Below are 15,910 nucleotides of genomic sequence, written 5' to 3'. Positions count from 1 at the left end.
CAGTTAGGTTAGGCAGTAAATTTCTGGTAACGGTAGTATAAGCCGGAGACGGATTTCTTAAAATTTACAGGAGAAAAGACGAGAAAGTACTTACGGAATTGCGTTCTTGGGGACTTTCTGAAGCCGGGGAAATTGTTTTTTAGAATCGTGCAACGTATTTTGCCTGTAAATAATGTATTTTTCATCAATCATGCATCTCCGTTGTACGATAGCTCGTGCCGCCATTACCGTCGACTACGTGAATCAAATGTTCCGTGCGTTCGGTTATGTAACCCCCTCACAGTGTAGCAACCACGCTGTAGTTTGACAAGATGACGTGTGAGCGAGTTTTTTTTTTCAATGTAAGGTAAGACTAGTTTACGTCCTTTTCCTAAGGAATACGTGTCATATATCGTTGGAAAGCTTATAAGGAATTCAACAACGTAAATCCCAAAGCGAGCAAAAATTTCCTGAAGGAGTAAATCTAGAAAAACCGATGTTATCTGGATATGCGCAATTGAACGTACTGAGGAATTTTTTAGATGATGAAGCACATATTTAGGGGTGAAATGAGTGCTAATAGAACCTAACCTAACAGGCCTAACCTAACCTCGTAGGCATACCTCGACCCCGTGAATGGATAGTGGGGCTATCGTGAACAGAAAGTGTAAAAAGAAAAAGGTACTTACCGGAAGAGATGCCGGGTGCCACATAACGATCGCGCACCGCAAACGCAAGGAAGCAATCACCATACAGATAAGGACGTAAAGTAGAGTCTAGCCTCAATTTTCGCTTAAAAACCTTTTGTGAATAGTTTGTGCGGCATTTATCGGTTCATAAGTTTGGAAACACTGCACATCAGCTGACGATACTACATATCCGCTGACGATAGACAACGTGAGTCAAAATTTGCGCGCCGAATTAGCAACGACCAATAAATGATTATAATGTTAAAAATAACGCTGTTTTCATGGGAAAAAAAGTGATCCCCAGCTTGAAAAATCTTCCGCTATGCATATGAGGTAAGTAGCAATGATTTTTATTTGAAAACAAACGAGTTTAATGTGTCTCCGGCTTATACTACTGGTACCAAATTTCTTATATCGGGACAATGTGTCAATGGTTCATGGGGCAGGTAAGTACAAATGTAAATAATTAGGAAATAAACGAGTGAAATGTGTTTTCACTATACCATACTGTTACCCAGAGTTAGTATTTTGCAATATTAGTAACATTATCAAAATTACTTCACAGCACTTTGAAGTTTTATCTTGTCAACTCTGTTGCTATGGAGAAAGAAGTTTAGTGATATTGCCTAAAGCAAGGAAGTTAGGCTCAGTTGCATGCTAAATTTAGACCATCCATGCTTTACTGCAGTTTGTCATTTCTAATTGCACTTTGGACACTTCAGTGTTTTGGGTGACTATTTCTGAGATTGAAAATAAATTGCATTTCGCACAAAACACTGATATATTTCTATTGTCAAAATATTGCGAAATTTCTGCTCAGCCAGCAGTAATGTTGTTTAAATGTGTTGGACATAGCTCTAAAATTAAATTAATATAATTTATTTCGGTGACTGGGCCACTAAAACTTGCATTTTCGTGCATTATGTAGGTTTGTGTATCTAAATATTTACAAATCTTAACATGTACTCGTTTTATATTACGAGACTATATGAAGACTAGTGAAAGCTTGGATAGATGACATCTACGACGTAAATGGTACGAGCGGTGTACTGATATAGAATAACTGTATACCTAACACTGTACTGGAAACAGCAATTATAATTCTCAGCCAGCAGTAATGCATCTGTACGTTTAAATATGTTGGAAATAGCTCTAAAATTAAGTTAATATAATTTATTTTGTGATCAAGCTCTTTTTAATACAAAGAGTAAGAAAGACATATACATTTATTATAATGATTTTAACAACATATTACTTCTATTCAGACACAACAAAGATTCTCTTGCCTGCTATAGGTGGTCGTCCACTCTCATCTCTAGGATTTCTGCTAAATGCAGAGTATTAATCTCGTCGAAAAATACAGATATTATCTTTTTCCCTCAATTAGTTATATCAATAAAACATTCATCGCATAATTAACTCTTTTTGTATCATGTTTATACAGGCCCGTAGCTAGAGGGGGGGCAGGGGGGGCAACTGCCCCCCCTGAGAGCCTGCTCTGCCCCCCCTGTGAAAAATACAGAACACATTCCTACTTCGAATTCTCACTAATCTCTACAATTATATCATGTGTTACTCTAGCAACATTACAAAGACACTTATTGATTTTGTGATTTATTAGGGTGTATGGGATTCCGGATAATGTCGAATCAGGATTGGGGGGGGGGATTCCCTTCCAGATTAGACTTCGGGAAATTATTTCACAATTTGCAGTATCTAGAACAGTTGTGACATTTTGAGTAGTATTGTATTAAAGGTATCTAATGTGTTTGGATATTTTTCTTGGATGTGTTGCTATGAACTTTGAATTGGTTAAATTTTTGTTTCCCAAGTCTATCTTTTGGTAATAGTGTGGTAGAGAGAGGGAGTGGATATTTGATTTTTGTTACTTTGCGTTGCTTTTCTGCCACTTCTAGCTAATCGCAACAATGAAGGATGACGTGAAATTGATGAAGAGACACTCATAAACAGTGCCGCAACTACAGCAGGGCAGGGGGCATTGTCCTCTCCCCCTGACCTTGACAGAAGTCCATTCTAGGGGAAGCAAACATTTAAGTAAAAAACAAGACTAGGAGAATCTAAGAATAGCAGAACAATTGGATACTCATGATGGAATAAATTTTTACGTGTTCCTTGCATTTTTCTACCAGACGGACAAGGGCATTTGCAAGGGGCACAGAGGGGCAATTGCCCCCCCTCGATTTCAAATTTTATACAAATAAAAAAACATTTCGTAAAATTTTCTTGCTCGCTTCGCTCGCAATGTCTACTGTTCTGTTCTGTTCTATAGTCCAAGATCAGAGCCATAAGTATCTATGGGGCGGCAGAAGTCGGCTCTGGAAGCCAAACGATCTTTATGAAGAAAAAAATGTTAAACAGAATGCCATGGTGCCCCCGTAAAATTATTGCACCCTATTAAAATAATTTCTTTCTATGAAACTCAATATGAAATATTACTGATGACACTGTAATCCAAGAAGTCATTGATCAATGAAGGGATTCCTATTTGTTTGTCAGGTGTTAAAACATGTATTTCAACTATACTACAATTCACACAATATTTTGCAAAATGGTTAACGTAACCAGTAGGCAAACATTGTCTGTAGTGATGCAAGAGTCTCCCCTTTGAAAGAAATAAAGTCCGTGGTGGACTAAGGGACCCATGTTTTAATGTTTTAGCAAGTACAAAAAAAAAATTAGCTACAAATGTTTACACAATTCATCAAAGTGTAGATAATATGTAACCAACATTATTTAATTAATTCTATTTTCCTTGTATAATACAACACAATGGTGTTGTTGGATTCTCGTTAGATTCCTTTGTGTGTAAAAATCTTGCATACTAGAAACTAGAGGGAATCATAATGAAGCATGATTTATAAAGGGCTCCCTTAATCAGTTCTGCAGAGAGGCCCAAAGTTGTTGGTGCATATTAATAATCTATTAACATTATCGACCTGTAAATATCAAGTAGATACAGTCCCAATTAGCCTACCTAGGTATTTATGTTAAACTTCATATTCTTTGGCAATCTAGAAAGGTCATTATCGAAATATTGCTATTTGATGTTGCTCGAAGTTCGTTTGTTCGTTGCACTTTCAAGATATCATCCCTTTCTGTTACTTACCTCTTTTCGTGGAGGGGGCAAATGCCTCCGTGTACCCCGTTATATCTGCCAATGCGACACAATATATTAAAAATTTGCCCCCTCTAGGATTGACTTTGCCCCCCCTACAAAGAATTCCTGGCTACGGGCCTGTGTTTATAGCAATACAGGGTTGTTACCATACCATACCATAGTTGTTATCTGACTACTTCTCGCAGCCGCGTTCGGAATATCAGACCGAAACTCGCCATTTCCCATCTAGGGTATTTTTACGTGAGGGAAATATTCGAAATTATCTTTCTGAAACAAAAACTACAATTCTCAAGCAATCTCATACGCTCATGATTATGATGAATAAAATATCGAGAATAAGGCACTTCTAAACACTACCACGATGGTATTTCCCGACAATTCGGAATCCCGAAAAGTCAGTAAATTATTACTCGAAGTCGAGAGCGGGACGTGATTCTTTCCCGATCCTTGTATCGATGTTTAGGGATTGCACGCACTTCTATAATCTTCTCCCGTATAACCCGTTACATACGTACGAATTTCGGAAATAGTCCCTAATATTTCAGCGAACTTGATGAAATTCGAACTTGAGAAAGAAATTGTGCTCTTAAGTTATCCCCGGCCGGTTCAAATCCGGGAACTTTTCTAACATTGGAAGCGGCCCCGGCGCCCACCCAGTGTCGAATAACATGGGTATTTGGGGAAAACCCTGGGGGCTAAATGCGGTCAGGGGCGTGATGCTGATCACATCACCGCCACACCCCTTCATGGCGTGGTGCTATGCACAGGGGAGCACTTTACCTTTACCTTTCTTGCTCTTAAGTTATGGCAACACTGGCCGAAGAACTCACATTTCACTTATCGCACAATTCTCGAGCTCCGCCCCGTCCCGCCTTTTGACTTGTAACGTCACAAAAATTAATGTGTGTTAATTCTGAGCCCTAAACCTAACACAACAAGGAATTTGTTTAACCGTGAGATAAGAACACAAAAGGCGGGACTTGTCCAACAAATGAGCTCGGGAATTGTGCGATCAGTTTTACCCCATCCATGATCCATCATTAGAAGTGAGTGATCTCATGATCTTGCACAACACTGACAAGTATACATTGCATTGGTGCTTAGGAACCTGCCCCAAAAAATCACGGGTGTTAAGCAATACGGGTTTAAGAAAAGTGTTACTTTATCAACTATACCATCAGTTTTAAAATTTATTTTGTGTGTTCCTATCGCCGTAAGTACCATATCGTTTCTTACTGTAATTTGAGAGTCTTGCAATGTGTGCTGAAGTGAGTCATTGTATATTTCTCTTACCTGTCATGTTTAATGATAGATGAAAGGAAACCTTAAATATGAATGGTGGAGTAGTGTGGTGGTATATTACACCGAAGATGAAAGTACACATTACTTATGTACTTAGTTTTTGTGTTGTTAGATGTCTGGTTGAACTTTCCATGCTATGCAAGTAGGAAATATATTACGATGACGTAAGATGTTGAGGTCATCAATCGAAGGAAAGCAATGATCCTTCAAAGACGATGTTCTTTCCCCACATGTAAATGAAATATTCTTTTCTCCTTTCTGTTTATGATCCGTTGATTTGTCGTGGTAGTTCACCTTCCATATGTCCACACTGACGTATCTCCCTCAAATACAAAGCTTCATAAAAATCAATAATTTTTTGGGTCCACGTTCCTTTTCTTGGTAACAGTTTCATACATCGGAGACACATGTCTTCGGTAAATTTCTCGTATCGGACAAACGGATTTCTTCAAATTTACAGGAGAAATTACTTACCGAATGCAGTTTCTTTAGACTTGTGGAAGTTCGGGGAAGTGTTTTCTCGCATCGTTCATTGAATTTTGCCGATAGATCATCTATTTCTCGATATAAATGTGTGACCGATGCACGAAAACTCTTGCATCCATTTATTTCCAGGTGGATGTAGCATGTCTCTGATGACGTAATCCCGGTCAGTGTTTCTAAACACGTGTTTTTGTAACTGAAGAAGGTACGTTTCCGCAAATGGTTTGTGGGGCTATGTATCAATGGTTCGTGGGGCTATGTGTCAATGTTTCGTGGGGCTATGCGTCAATGGTTCGTGGGCCTATGCGAGAATGGTGTGTGGGGCTACGCATATTTTTTTTCGAAACCAATTTTTCACTATTGTAACCTATAGGGACCCTACCTAACCTAACCTTACTGGAAATGGTTCGTGGGGCTAAGTATGAATGGTTCGTGGGGCTATGCGTCAATGGTTTGTGGGGCTACGTAGGTATTTTTGGGGGAGCGATTTTACAATACAGGGAATTTCTCCATTTTGTTTGAAATTCGGCATACTCACTAATTTTGGCCCCCTAATCACGAATCTGCAGTCAAAATTTGGCGCTCACACGTGGAAATAGCAAAATAATCGAAATTAAGTTCTTATTTCCACACCCTCGATTTCCGAATTTCCCGCCGGTTCCGGGCTCCACCCCTGGGGTAATCGACTTACCGCCCCCAACCGCTATCGCGACCCCGCCTATATCTATAGACTCCCTGTTAAGGGCATGTTAGAAATTGGCCGGATTCACCTGCCCCCAAATAAGCGCGAAATTTATACGTGGTCGCCAAATTTTGACTGCAGATTCGTGATAGGGGGCCAAAATTAGTGAGTATGCCGAATTTCAAACAAAATGGAGAAATTCCCTGTATTGTTAAATGATACCTCAAAGGAGAACTGCACAGTCTTGATTACCACACCAAAATTACTAAGTACACCGAATTTCGAACAAATTGCATACATTTCAGTTATTCTAACTAACGTAACCTATCCTTACCGTCAATAAATCCTGGAAGAAACATGTAATCCACACTTTTCAAGATGCCATTTTCTCACATCCAAATGAACGCTCCATGCAATTCACAGATTACATGCAATTGGTATAACTATTCGTACAACACTAGGAAGAGCACCGTTGCCAAACTTACCTCTATTCGAAGCCGCAATCCACAACATCTTCTCCCTCCACACTGCCATCGTCACTATCGCCATTCTCCTCCGAGCTTATTGGATTATACAAAATCCCAGCAAGTTTAAAAAATTCCAAAGTCCGATCCGTCCGTAATTCAAGGCACCTTTTCATAAACATGTATTTGGCAAGATATCCAGCGAAAAAAATTTTCTTCGTTCCAAATGCATTCAAGGTGACTTTGGCTTTCCTCCACGTGGACTCTATAGTATTAGTGTGCGCTCCAGTGGCTTCATCAACGAAGTTGATGCTGTGGTTGACCTGTAGGTGTTCGTAACCCTCATTCTTTAGCTGGTCATACGCTTTCCAACAGTCCGAAATGATGGTAGTTCCGGGCAAAATCCACTCCTTAATAACTGATATTAAGGTCTCAGCGTCTCTCTTCTCCACAGGCACCAAAAAACATCGCCCACTTCCTCTTTCCACGCCTCCAAATACCCATTGTCCTTCCACTCGATGTCCACGATGGTATTTTCTTTTTCCGAACTTAGATTCATCTATCTCTACAATCTTCCCCACACCTCCAATCTTTTCACGTTCCTTATCAAAGTAATGTTCTACAACTTCCCTGCAGAACGATGCCCAATCAACACCTGTTTTCTCGGATATTTCTGCCTCCTCGCATATGATATTTAAGGCACAATTAGCAACCCATAGCCTTACAAAAATGCATATTTGCAACAAGGTCAACTTCGACCTTGCGAAAAATGTTCCTTTTCGTATTGAAACAGAGTAATTGCACGGCGTGGATTTCTTCTTCCTGCACTTAACCTTCGTGCTGCACTTCCATTTGTACTTGTCAATTGTCGTACTGTCTTTATATAATTGCAGAATGTGTGCCCTTGGACACTTGTAACTCCCTTCTTTCGGAAGAACACCAAAACCCATTAATTTCTTTATCAACCCACATCCATCATCTTCCGTACTCCATTTCAATAATTGAACCACATTCACGATCTTTTCGCTGCTTTCCGCCTCCATTCTGCTACGATCAATGATACCCAAATGAGAAAGTAACAATACGGCAACGCTGTAGACACAGCAACAAGTATGCAACGAATACCGAACCTCACTTGTCAACATCAAACATGGCTACAACAGTAGTGTATTGACAACCATACCGGTGTTAATTCCACATAATTCAGGAATTTCTATACGTGAGCGCCAAATTTTAAGTGCAGATTCGTGATTAGGAGACCCAAATTAATAAGTAACCGAAAATTCAAACGAATTGGAGAAATTCCCTGTATTGTTAAATTATACCCATGCAAAATGGCGGTCACAGTTTCACTATCGTACTCGGCATGCAGTGTTTCCACCCCACTGCACCCAAAAAGGTATAATTTAACAATACAGGGAATTTCTCCAATTTGTTTGACATTTCGGATACTTACTAATTTGGGTCTCCTAATCACGAATCTACACTTAAAATTTGGCGGTCACGTATAGAAATTCCTGAATTATGGCTAGCCCCACGGACCATTGGTGCTAGCCCCATGAACCATTAGCACGTGGTTAGGCTAGGTTAGGTTAGGAAACATAGTTAAAAAATTTTAGGGTCGTAGTAATATCAGGAATATATATATTTCGTTGTTTAATTATTCGAAACGGAAAATCTTGAGATAAATAATGAGCAATTGTGCATTATCGGTTGCGATGACTGACCCTCTTATTTTGCAAGTTTGACACATAAACGCCAAATTTTAACTTTAGATTCGTGATTAGGAGCCCTAATTTAGTGAGTATGCCAAATTTCAAACAAAATGGAGAAATTCCCGGTATTGTAAAATCGCTCCGGATCCATTAGCACTCATTTCACCCCTAAATATGTGCTTCATCATCGAAAAAAATCCTCAGTACGTTCAATTACTCATATCCGGACAACATCGGTTTTTCTCGATTTACTCCTCCAGGATATTTTTCCTCGCTTTGGGATTTACGTTATTGAATTCCTTATAAAATAAACTTTCCAACGAAATATGACACGTATTCCTTAGGAAAAGGACGTAAACTAAAGTGAGAATCATAGAACTTCAGACCTTCTGTAAACAAAAGCACGTGTACCCTAACAGTGTTGCAAACTTATGGACAAAAAATAATCCACATAGCCTACAAGGTGTAAAAACATTCCATTTGTCAACAGATGCGGAATAAGCAGTGTATCACTGAGTGATGACCTGTTGTTGAAAGTTATTGAATGTATGTTTAAAAAAAAGTTAAAAAAATGTACATCTTGCCTGGTGGCCGATTTTCAGACCCATTACCGAAGTTCCCTGTCTCGAATCCCGGCATGGGTGTTAATTGTGAGTATCCCTTCATCAATTTCATCTGAAAATCACTCATTCTCATCGTCGGGATTAGCCAAAAGTGGAAGAAAAGTAACGGTAAATTAAAAAAATACGAAATGTACATCTTACCCCCAGAGGTAAGACGATTCCGTACCAAAGGATTAATTTTCTCTCATATTTTACTAAAAAAAACCTTGCTAGAAGAATGTGACACATGAGATAAATTACGTTTTGAAACCGGGGTTTCTTCATTAAATTTATTTGATGTTGGAAAGTGTTATGATTTATTATTATAGATAATGAAAGTAAGCTAATACATATAATTTGATTGACTAAATTAATAATTATGCAGCAAAGACACCAAGGGAAACTAAAACGGCAACTTAGAGAAGCATAAAAGTGGGGAAAGAAGACTGTAGAATACAGAAATATTTTGAGGCAGTCACATTTTATTGTGTGGCCGCGGTGGCTCAGTCGGTGTCGACCTACGTGGCGGAGTGGTTAGCACAGCACGCTACAACGCCAGGGGTTCCGGGTTCGATCCCCGGCGGGTTCAAATCCGGTAACTTTTCTAACGTTGGAAGCGGCTCCGGTGCCCACCCAGCGTCGAATGACATGGGTACCTGGGGTAAACCCTGGGGGGTAAAGGCGGTCAGGGGCCTGATGCTGATCACATCACCCCCACTCACGACCGGATCAAGAAAGTGTGGGGCGTTACCCCCACACCCTCTATACGCCTTCATGGCGTGGTGCTAAGCACAGGGGAGCACTTTACCTTTGTTTTTTATCAAATTTTATTGTACGCTACATATAAAATAAAATGCATATTTGGGGGTGAATTTTTAAATATTGTCACATTTCTCTTCTCCCTTGTTGTGAGGTGTTCATTTTAAGTCAACCTCCCTCACCCTACGGCCTGCCCTCCTTCACCCGCAAAAGTATTCCGGAGTGTGAGGATGTCACCATCCTGATGGTGAACACCTCTGGATTATAGATCGACTCCTGCGTCCCACCCCCTTCCCCATCCCCGGAGGATCGTAACTGACAATGTGAAATCACACTATCATATGCCGACAATCGACATACCACTTCCGTTTCTGTACTTGATTTAGTGAGAAGTATTGCGGTTGGCAACAGCCTAATAACGGATTTCTTCCGCATCATGTAGTCCGTCCTATGAAAGTACGCTAATGGAAGAAAAACGTGTAAATTACATTGGATTATACATTTTAAAATATATTTTCATTAAAGGTTTCTGTTTATAATAATAATACGTGATTATTGTATAAATTACAATCGATCACGTGAACAGCAAGAAAATAGCGCCAGTTTCGAACATGGCGACTTCCATGCGTGCAGGAAGGTCTCCCGTGTTTTCAGAGTAGTCTTTCGGAAATACAGCCGTTTGAAAAGTGGCAAGAAGCAGGTTGTTCTTAACGTTTATGTGACGTTGTGTCGGTGTTATCCTGAGTAAGCAGTGAAGTTGGTGTCCAAGTGTAATTGTGTGTCTGCGTCTTTGTGTTTTAGGTGTGGTGAAAGAAAGAAAGGAAAACGACCGGTCAAGTTGTGAGTCCCGCGAAAAAAAAACACGTTGTTGCTCGTATAAACAAGTACACCGATTTTGAGATAAGCGCAATACAATGCGAGGTGCTTTCGTATTCTTTCAATCAAAGAGCCGTCCTGTCCACTGTGGAGAAGATGTTGATAGTGATGATTGATGACGATCTCCTCAATTTTAGCAGTCGACGTTATATCGCGTCTTGTGCCACGTTGAGTTCCTTTTCGGCAAGCAAATTTGACAGACCGTACTCTGACAAGATGATGTCTAGCGCCGAAAATGCCTCAAGTTCAAAAAGGAAGTACTGAATCAAGGTAAGAAAATACATTACTTGCATGAGACGTGCGTAAATAATGTGCTTATTATCGTCTTCTTGTTTTGTAGTGTACAAGAAACTGAGAGAAAGATAAACAATCTCTTTTTATTCCCCGGCTTATCTTTGTTTAGCTTCTGCTAAAACTGGCGGTATATTTGTTGCACAAAGGAGAAAACAATACTCTACATGTCAACAATGTTGGGCAATAATTTGGTGGTAATAAAACCAAAAGGCTTGAATTACTGAAACGAATATCTCTCTCTCTCTCTCTCTTTTGTATAACTTTGGCGTTGTCATACTGAGAGGGAAGGGGGATCTGTTAACCCAGTGTCAGATAAATTGAACTTTTGGCATAGAAAAATATGTTCATTCTTCAACAAGAACACGTATTTAAACACTTGTAGAAAATGTATTATGCTTCAATGTGTAGATTATCAGTTAAATGAAGAATACGTTTTTCCATGTTTCGTAAAATTAAAGGTTGCGAGTGAGCAGCGTATGATGGCCGCACCATTCACGAACAGCTGGCGCGGAGTGATACGTTACTCGAAGTGAGACGGTTGTTTACAGAAGGTCGGAAGGTTCGTGATTCTTACTTTAGAGTCTTACCGTGCTCATTACTTTAAGGAAGGTTCAAATTTCGTGTGACAATGATTTCTTAATTTCTACAATAATTATTCTTTCTGCTAGGAGAATTTGAAAAAAATCATAAAAAATCTCTGCAGCAGCTGCCGAGCACTTGCCAGCTATGCTCTTCTGGAGTAAGATCTGGCTCTTTCGTGCACACATTTGGCTGTGAACTGTGGAACTTACCCCCTACCCCACTATGATGCCATCACTGGCTCCGGAGACCAAGATACCAACTTTTACCATGAGTACCTATATATTTTGCATGTGATGTGATATTGTTATATTGGCTGCATCACCACACCCCCTCTTACCTCAGCTGCTTTTTTGTAGCCCCGTATCTGACGTGAAGATGACATAATATTGTTATCCGGGATTCCTTTATTTCCAATTTCATGCAACCATTGGTGGATTATTGAGATGAGTGATGCTGCCAGATCTAGATGGTGGAAACTAAGAATAAATAAATTGTCATCACTTTAACCCTTAGCCAGGCACACCTCTTTCACCACCTTATGTAGGGGTAAATTTGCCCAGTGGCGCAGGAACGTTTTTCATTTGCGGGGGTACAAATTAAGCCTCCCATATATATAAACAAACATACTACTGCACCTAGAAATACATTTTGGAGACAAGTAAGCATTTAGGGAGCCCTAAGCCATTGACATAGTATAGGGTTCGTATATGCGTATGTAAAAAGTACATAAAAAATAAACTCTGTTACTCAGGGGTACAGAAATGAATACAATATATACATGTAAAGGTAAAGTTCCCTGTGCTGTGCATCTCTGTAGCACCGTGACATGAAGGCATGGGGTAGGGCTCCACATATTTTCGTTGTCGGCCATCTTGGAGGTGATGTGATCAGCACCATGCTGCGGCCACGTTTATCCCCCGGGTACCTTTTGATTTAAGGCTGGGTGGGCCCTAGAGCCGCTTTATGCTGGGACAAAGCCGTAAAAATTCCGATCTTAAGACACCCACCCGGGTTTCCCGTGTCTCGGACAGAATCAAATGAGGCTAGAATTTCACTAGCAATGCAGAGGTGAAGGTTTCTTCAAACTATATTGAATCAGGAACAACTTACGACTGCATGATTGTAACAAATGTATCATTTTCCAGGTGTGAGAAAACAGGGTCAAATACTCGTATATACCATATCACCTCCCTTTCCATTTTTTTAAAAAATGAGTTGAATTCAATATGGTGGGCGTCTACTTGGAACACACCAATGTGGTTCCCCCCAAGCCAGTGGTTCTCAACCTTTTTCTGTCTGGGACCCACCTTGAAGGATATTACACTTCATGGGGCCCATAAGCATGGCCGTCGGCAGAATTACTTGTAGGGTTGTGTACCGAGTATACAGGGTGTTTCGTAAGTTCGTTTACAACGCTTGGGAGGTGATCGTACGAGTGAAAATAAGGTGGAAAGTTCATGTAACAAAATTCCGGAAACGGCTTTGTTGCCGAGTTATTGACGTTTGAAAACTTAGGAAAATGATTTTCCGAAGTGAATAATGGCAAAACGGGTGGAGACAAGTCGTCGGTATTGGGCGGTCCACTAAGAAATTGGGTACGCTCTTGTCAAAAAACCACGCGACAATGTTTTGCAATGTCGGCGCAAGGGATTCCCCAATGCCAATTTTCGTCGATACCAGCTCACGCAGAACGCACACCCAGCCCACTCCCGTCAACATCTTCGTTCGCGTCCTTTGGGGAATCCCTTGCGCTGACATTGCACAACATTGCCGCGTGGTTTTTTGACAAGAGCGTACCCAATTTCTTAGTGGACCGCCCAACACTGACGACTTCTCTCCACCCGTTTTGCCATTATTCACTTCGGAAAATCATTTTCCCACGTTTTCAAACGTCAATAACTCGGCAACAAAGCTGTTTCCGGAATTTCGTTACATGAACTTTCCACCTCATTTTCACTCGTACAATCACCTCCCAAGCGTTGTAAACGAACTTACGAAACACCCTGTATAATCATATTATATAACAATATTGTGATGCGATGAGTCGAGAATTGTTACAGCCTCATCTCGTCTCCGGTGTGGCGAGGTCTGTTTCGTTCTTGTTTGTGTTTATTTTTGTTTCGGTTTTCACTCAGAAGTTATTAAAACTTATTCTAGATTCACTTCATGCTCAGATAGGCTAATTGGGACTCCATTTTCAAAATATCTTCATATATAGGTTTAAGTATAGTTTTCCGAAAACCCCCTTACAAAGTTATGAAAAATATGGGTGAGGTACAGCAGTACATTGTACCCCCAAGTTGGTCTGTAGTGTCTCGTCTCGTTCGTGTAAGTATTTCGTTTTGGAAAATTCCATTTTAAATATTCAAAAGGAAATGGGATCAGTTATATACTCTTCTGATGAACATTTGTATCTTATCTTCGAATCGACGTGACCATTTCTTTAGAAAAGTGTACCCCCCTCCCCTACCTTATGCAAAGGAGCATTCGTCTGCAGCGTGATTTTCTAAGAGCAAATTCAATGAACTAACTAGTAGCAACCACAATGTAGTAGAATAAGTTTAGAATGGTTTGAATTTCTGTGGTAAGGAAGATAATGTTTATAAGTTATAAACAATATACACTTTTTTATTGGGTGAACTGAAAATAGGTTCTTTTAACAGTAGGACCTTGTGTCTGCTGTCAAATTACCAAGGGGGGTACAGGGGGTACAACTCGATTTACAGATTTAGGGGGTACAGTACCCCCCTTCAAAAATTTAGGGGGGTACAAAGTACCCCTGTACCCCCCCTTTCCTGCACCACTGAATTTGCCCCCCAAATATAAAATATTATTTGTAATCAGTAAGATACATATGCACCAAAAAATACTTTTATGCGATTAAATTGACTATTTTCAACAACTTAAAGTAGTTTTTAAATATAGGAAATAGGTGCAATTAATTTTAAAAAAATGATATGGACACATTACATTTTCAACATTTCAAAAACCTTTCTTGCAATAGTTAAATCAAATTATAACAATGAGGAAAGTGTGGAATAAGCAATACAGATTTTTTTTTTTTGTAGGGTATAAAAAAAAAAAGTGTTCCCCTGTGCTTAGCACCATGCCATGAAGGCGTATAGGGGCTGCAGGGGTAACGGCCCACAATTTCTTGATCTGGTTGTGAGTGGGGGTGATGTGATCAGCACCATGCCCCTGACTGCCTTTACCCCCTAGGGTTTCCTCCAGGTACCCATGTTATTCGACGCTGGGTGGGTGCCGGGGCCGCTTTCAACGTTAGAAAAGTTCCCGGATTTGAACTGGCTGGGGATCGAACCCGGGACCTATAGCATGGTAGTCAGACGCGTTACCGACTGAGCCACCACGGCCTTGTAGGGTATACACTTCAAATATTTGTGTAATTTTAGCAATGTCCATTTTTTAAAGAAAAAAGAAACACACACACACACACACACACACACACACACACACACACACACACACACACACACACACCCACGCACGCACGCACGCACGCACGCACGCACACACACACACACACACACACACACACACACACACACACACACAGAGAGAGATATACACATATATAGTATGTTTTCCCTTGAAAAAATTGAAGGGTGAATGTCTGTTATATCGGAGACACATTAAAATCGGATATTTGTTGTTTCGGATGGTTCATACTTACCAATTGTGTATTGTGGAACATAGTTGAAGTTGCCATTATGCTTTTTACATGAAAATAACTTCAATTTTTCACATTACGAGTAATTCTTTTGGTTCCTTCCTTCCATTGCGGAACATACCATCTGGCACGCACAGCTGTGGATCATCGCATGTCATGCTTGTGTTTTGTCGATTTGGAGTGGGTCTGCAGTGTTTCCAACTTTCTTAACCGAAAAATACCTACTTTCATGTTCATTATGTCATCACAAACCATTGACCGAAAGCCCCGAAAACCATTCACGATAGCCCCACGGACCATTTCCGGCAAGGTTAGGTAAGCATAGTTAAAAAAAAAATTGTTAAAAAAAGGCACATTTGGAAACACTGGCGAGACTGGGTACCTTTCAATGCTCACGCCTTCTGCAGGTACATAATGGAAACAATGGCATAATGTTGTCGCTTTGCACAAAATGCAAGTTTATTATATCAAAAGTGCTTATTTCTTGCTGTGCAGCATTCTACGGTGAGAAAATACCTCCACGAACTTTCAAAATGCTACAGAAACTCATTTCCGTAAGTAGTTTCTTCTGTAAACAGCCATTTACCAATTAAAGTTCTAATTCATATCAATTTTCAAAATCTGAATTGTTTTACACAACTAACTAAACGGGATCA

At 40.1% G+C, this 15,910-nt stretch overlaps 2 protein-coding genes across 4 annotated transcripts in view; one reads left to right on the top strand and one right to left on the bottom strand.

Annotated features, from left to right (window-relative positions):
- LOC145985041 (uncharacterized) overlaps positions 1-3,918 on the bottom strand; it is a 47,502-nt gene extending 43,584 nt beyond the window's left edge. The window contains exon 1 of one of the 2 annotated variants that reach the window (XM_083118556.1): positions 3,796-3,918. The gene's annotated coding sequence lies outside the window, so the exon portion shown is untranslated. Of the gene's footprint in view, positions 1-1,954; positions 2,104-3,795 lie in introns of those variants that run through there. The other variant, XM_083118555.1, reaches the window with a different exon arrangement.
- A 958-nt stretch (positions 3,919-4,876) lies between these two features.
- Positions 4,877-15,910, top strand: part of LOC145985040 (synaptosomal-associated protein 25-like) — a 187,170-nt gene continuing 176,136 nt past the window's right edge. For both annotated transcript variants that reach the window (XM_083118554.1, XM_083118552.1), the window contains exon 1: positions 4,877-5,020. The gene's annotated coding sequence lies outside the window, so the exon portion shown is untranslated. The remainder of the gene's footprint in view (positions 5,021-15,910) is intronic.

The sequence above is a fragment of the Lepisma saccharinum genome, chromosome 3, assembly GCF_977018435.1.
Source record: "Lepisma saccharinum chromosome 3, izLepSacc3.1, whole genome shotgun sequence".
NCBI lineage: Eukaryota > Metazoa > Arthropoda > Insecta > Zygentoma > Lepismatidae > Lepisma > Lepisma saccharinum.
Note: the sequence above shows the minus strand (reverse complement) of the source record. Positions and strands in the feature narration are given on the sequence as shown.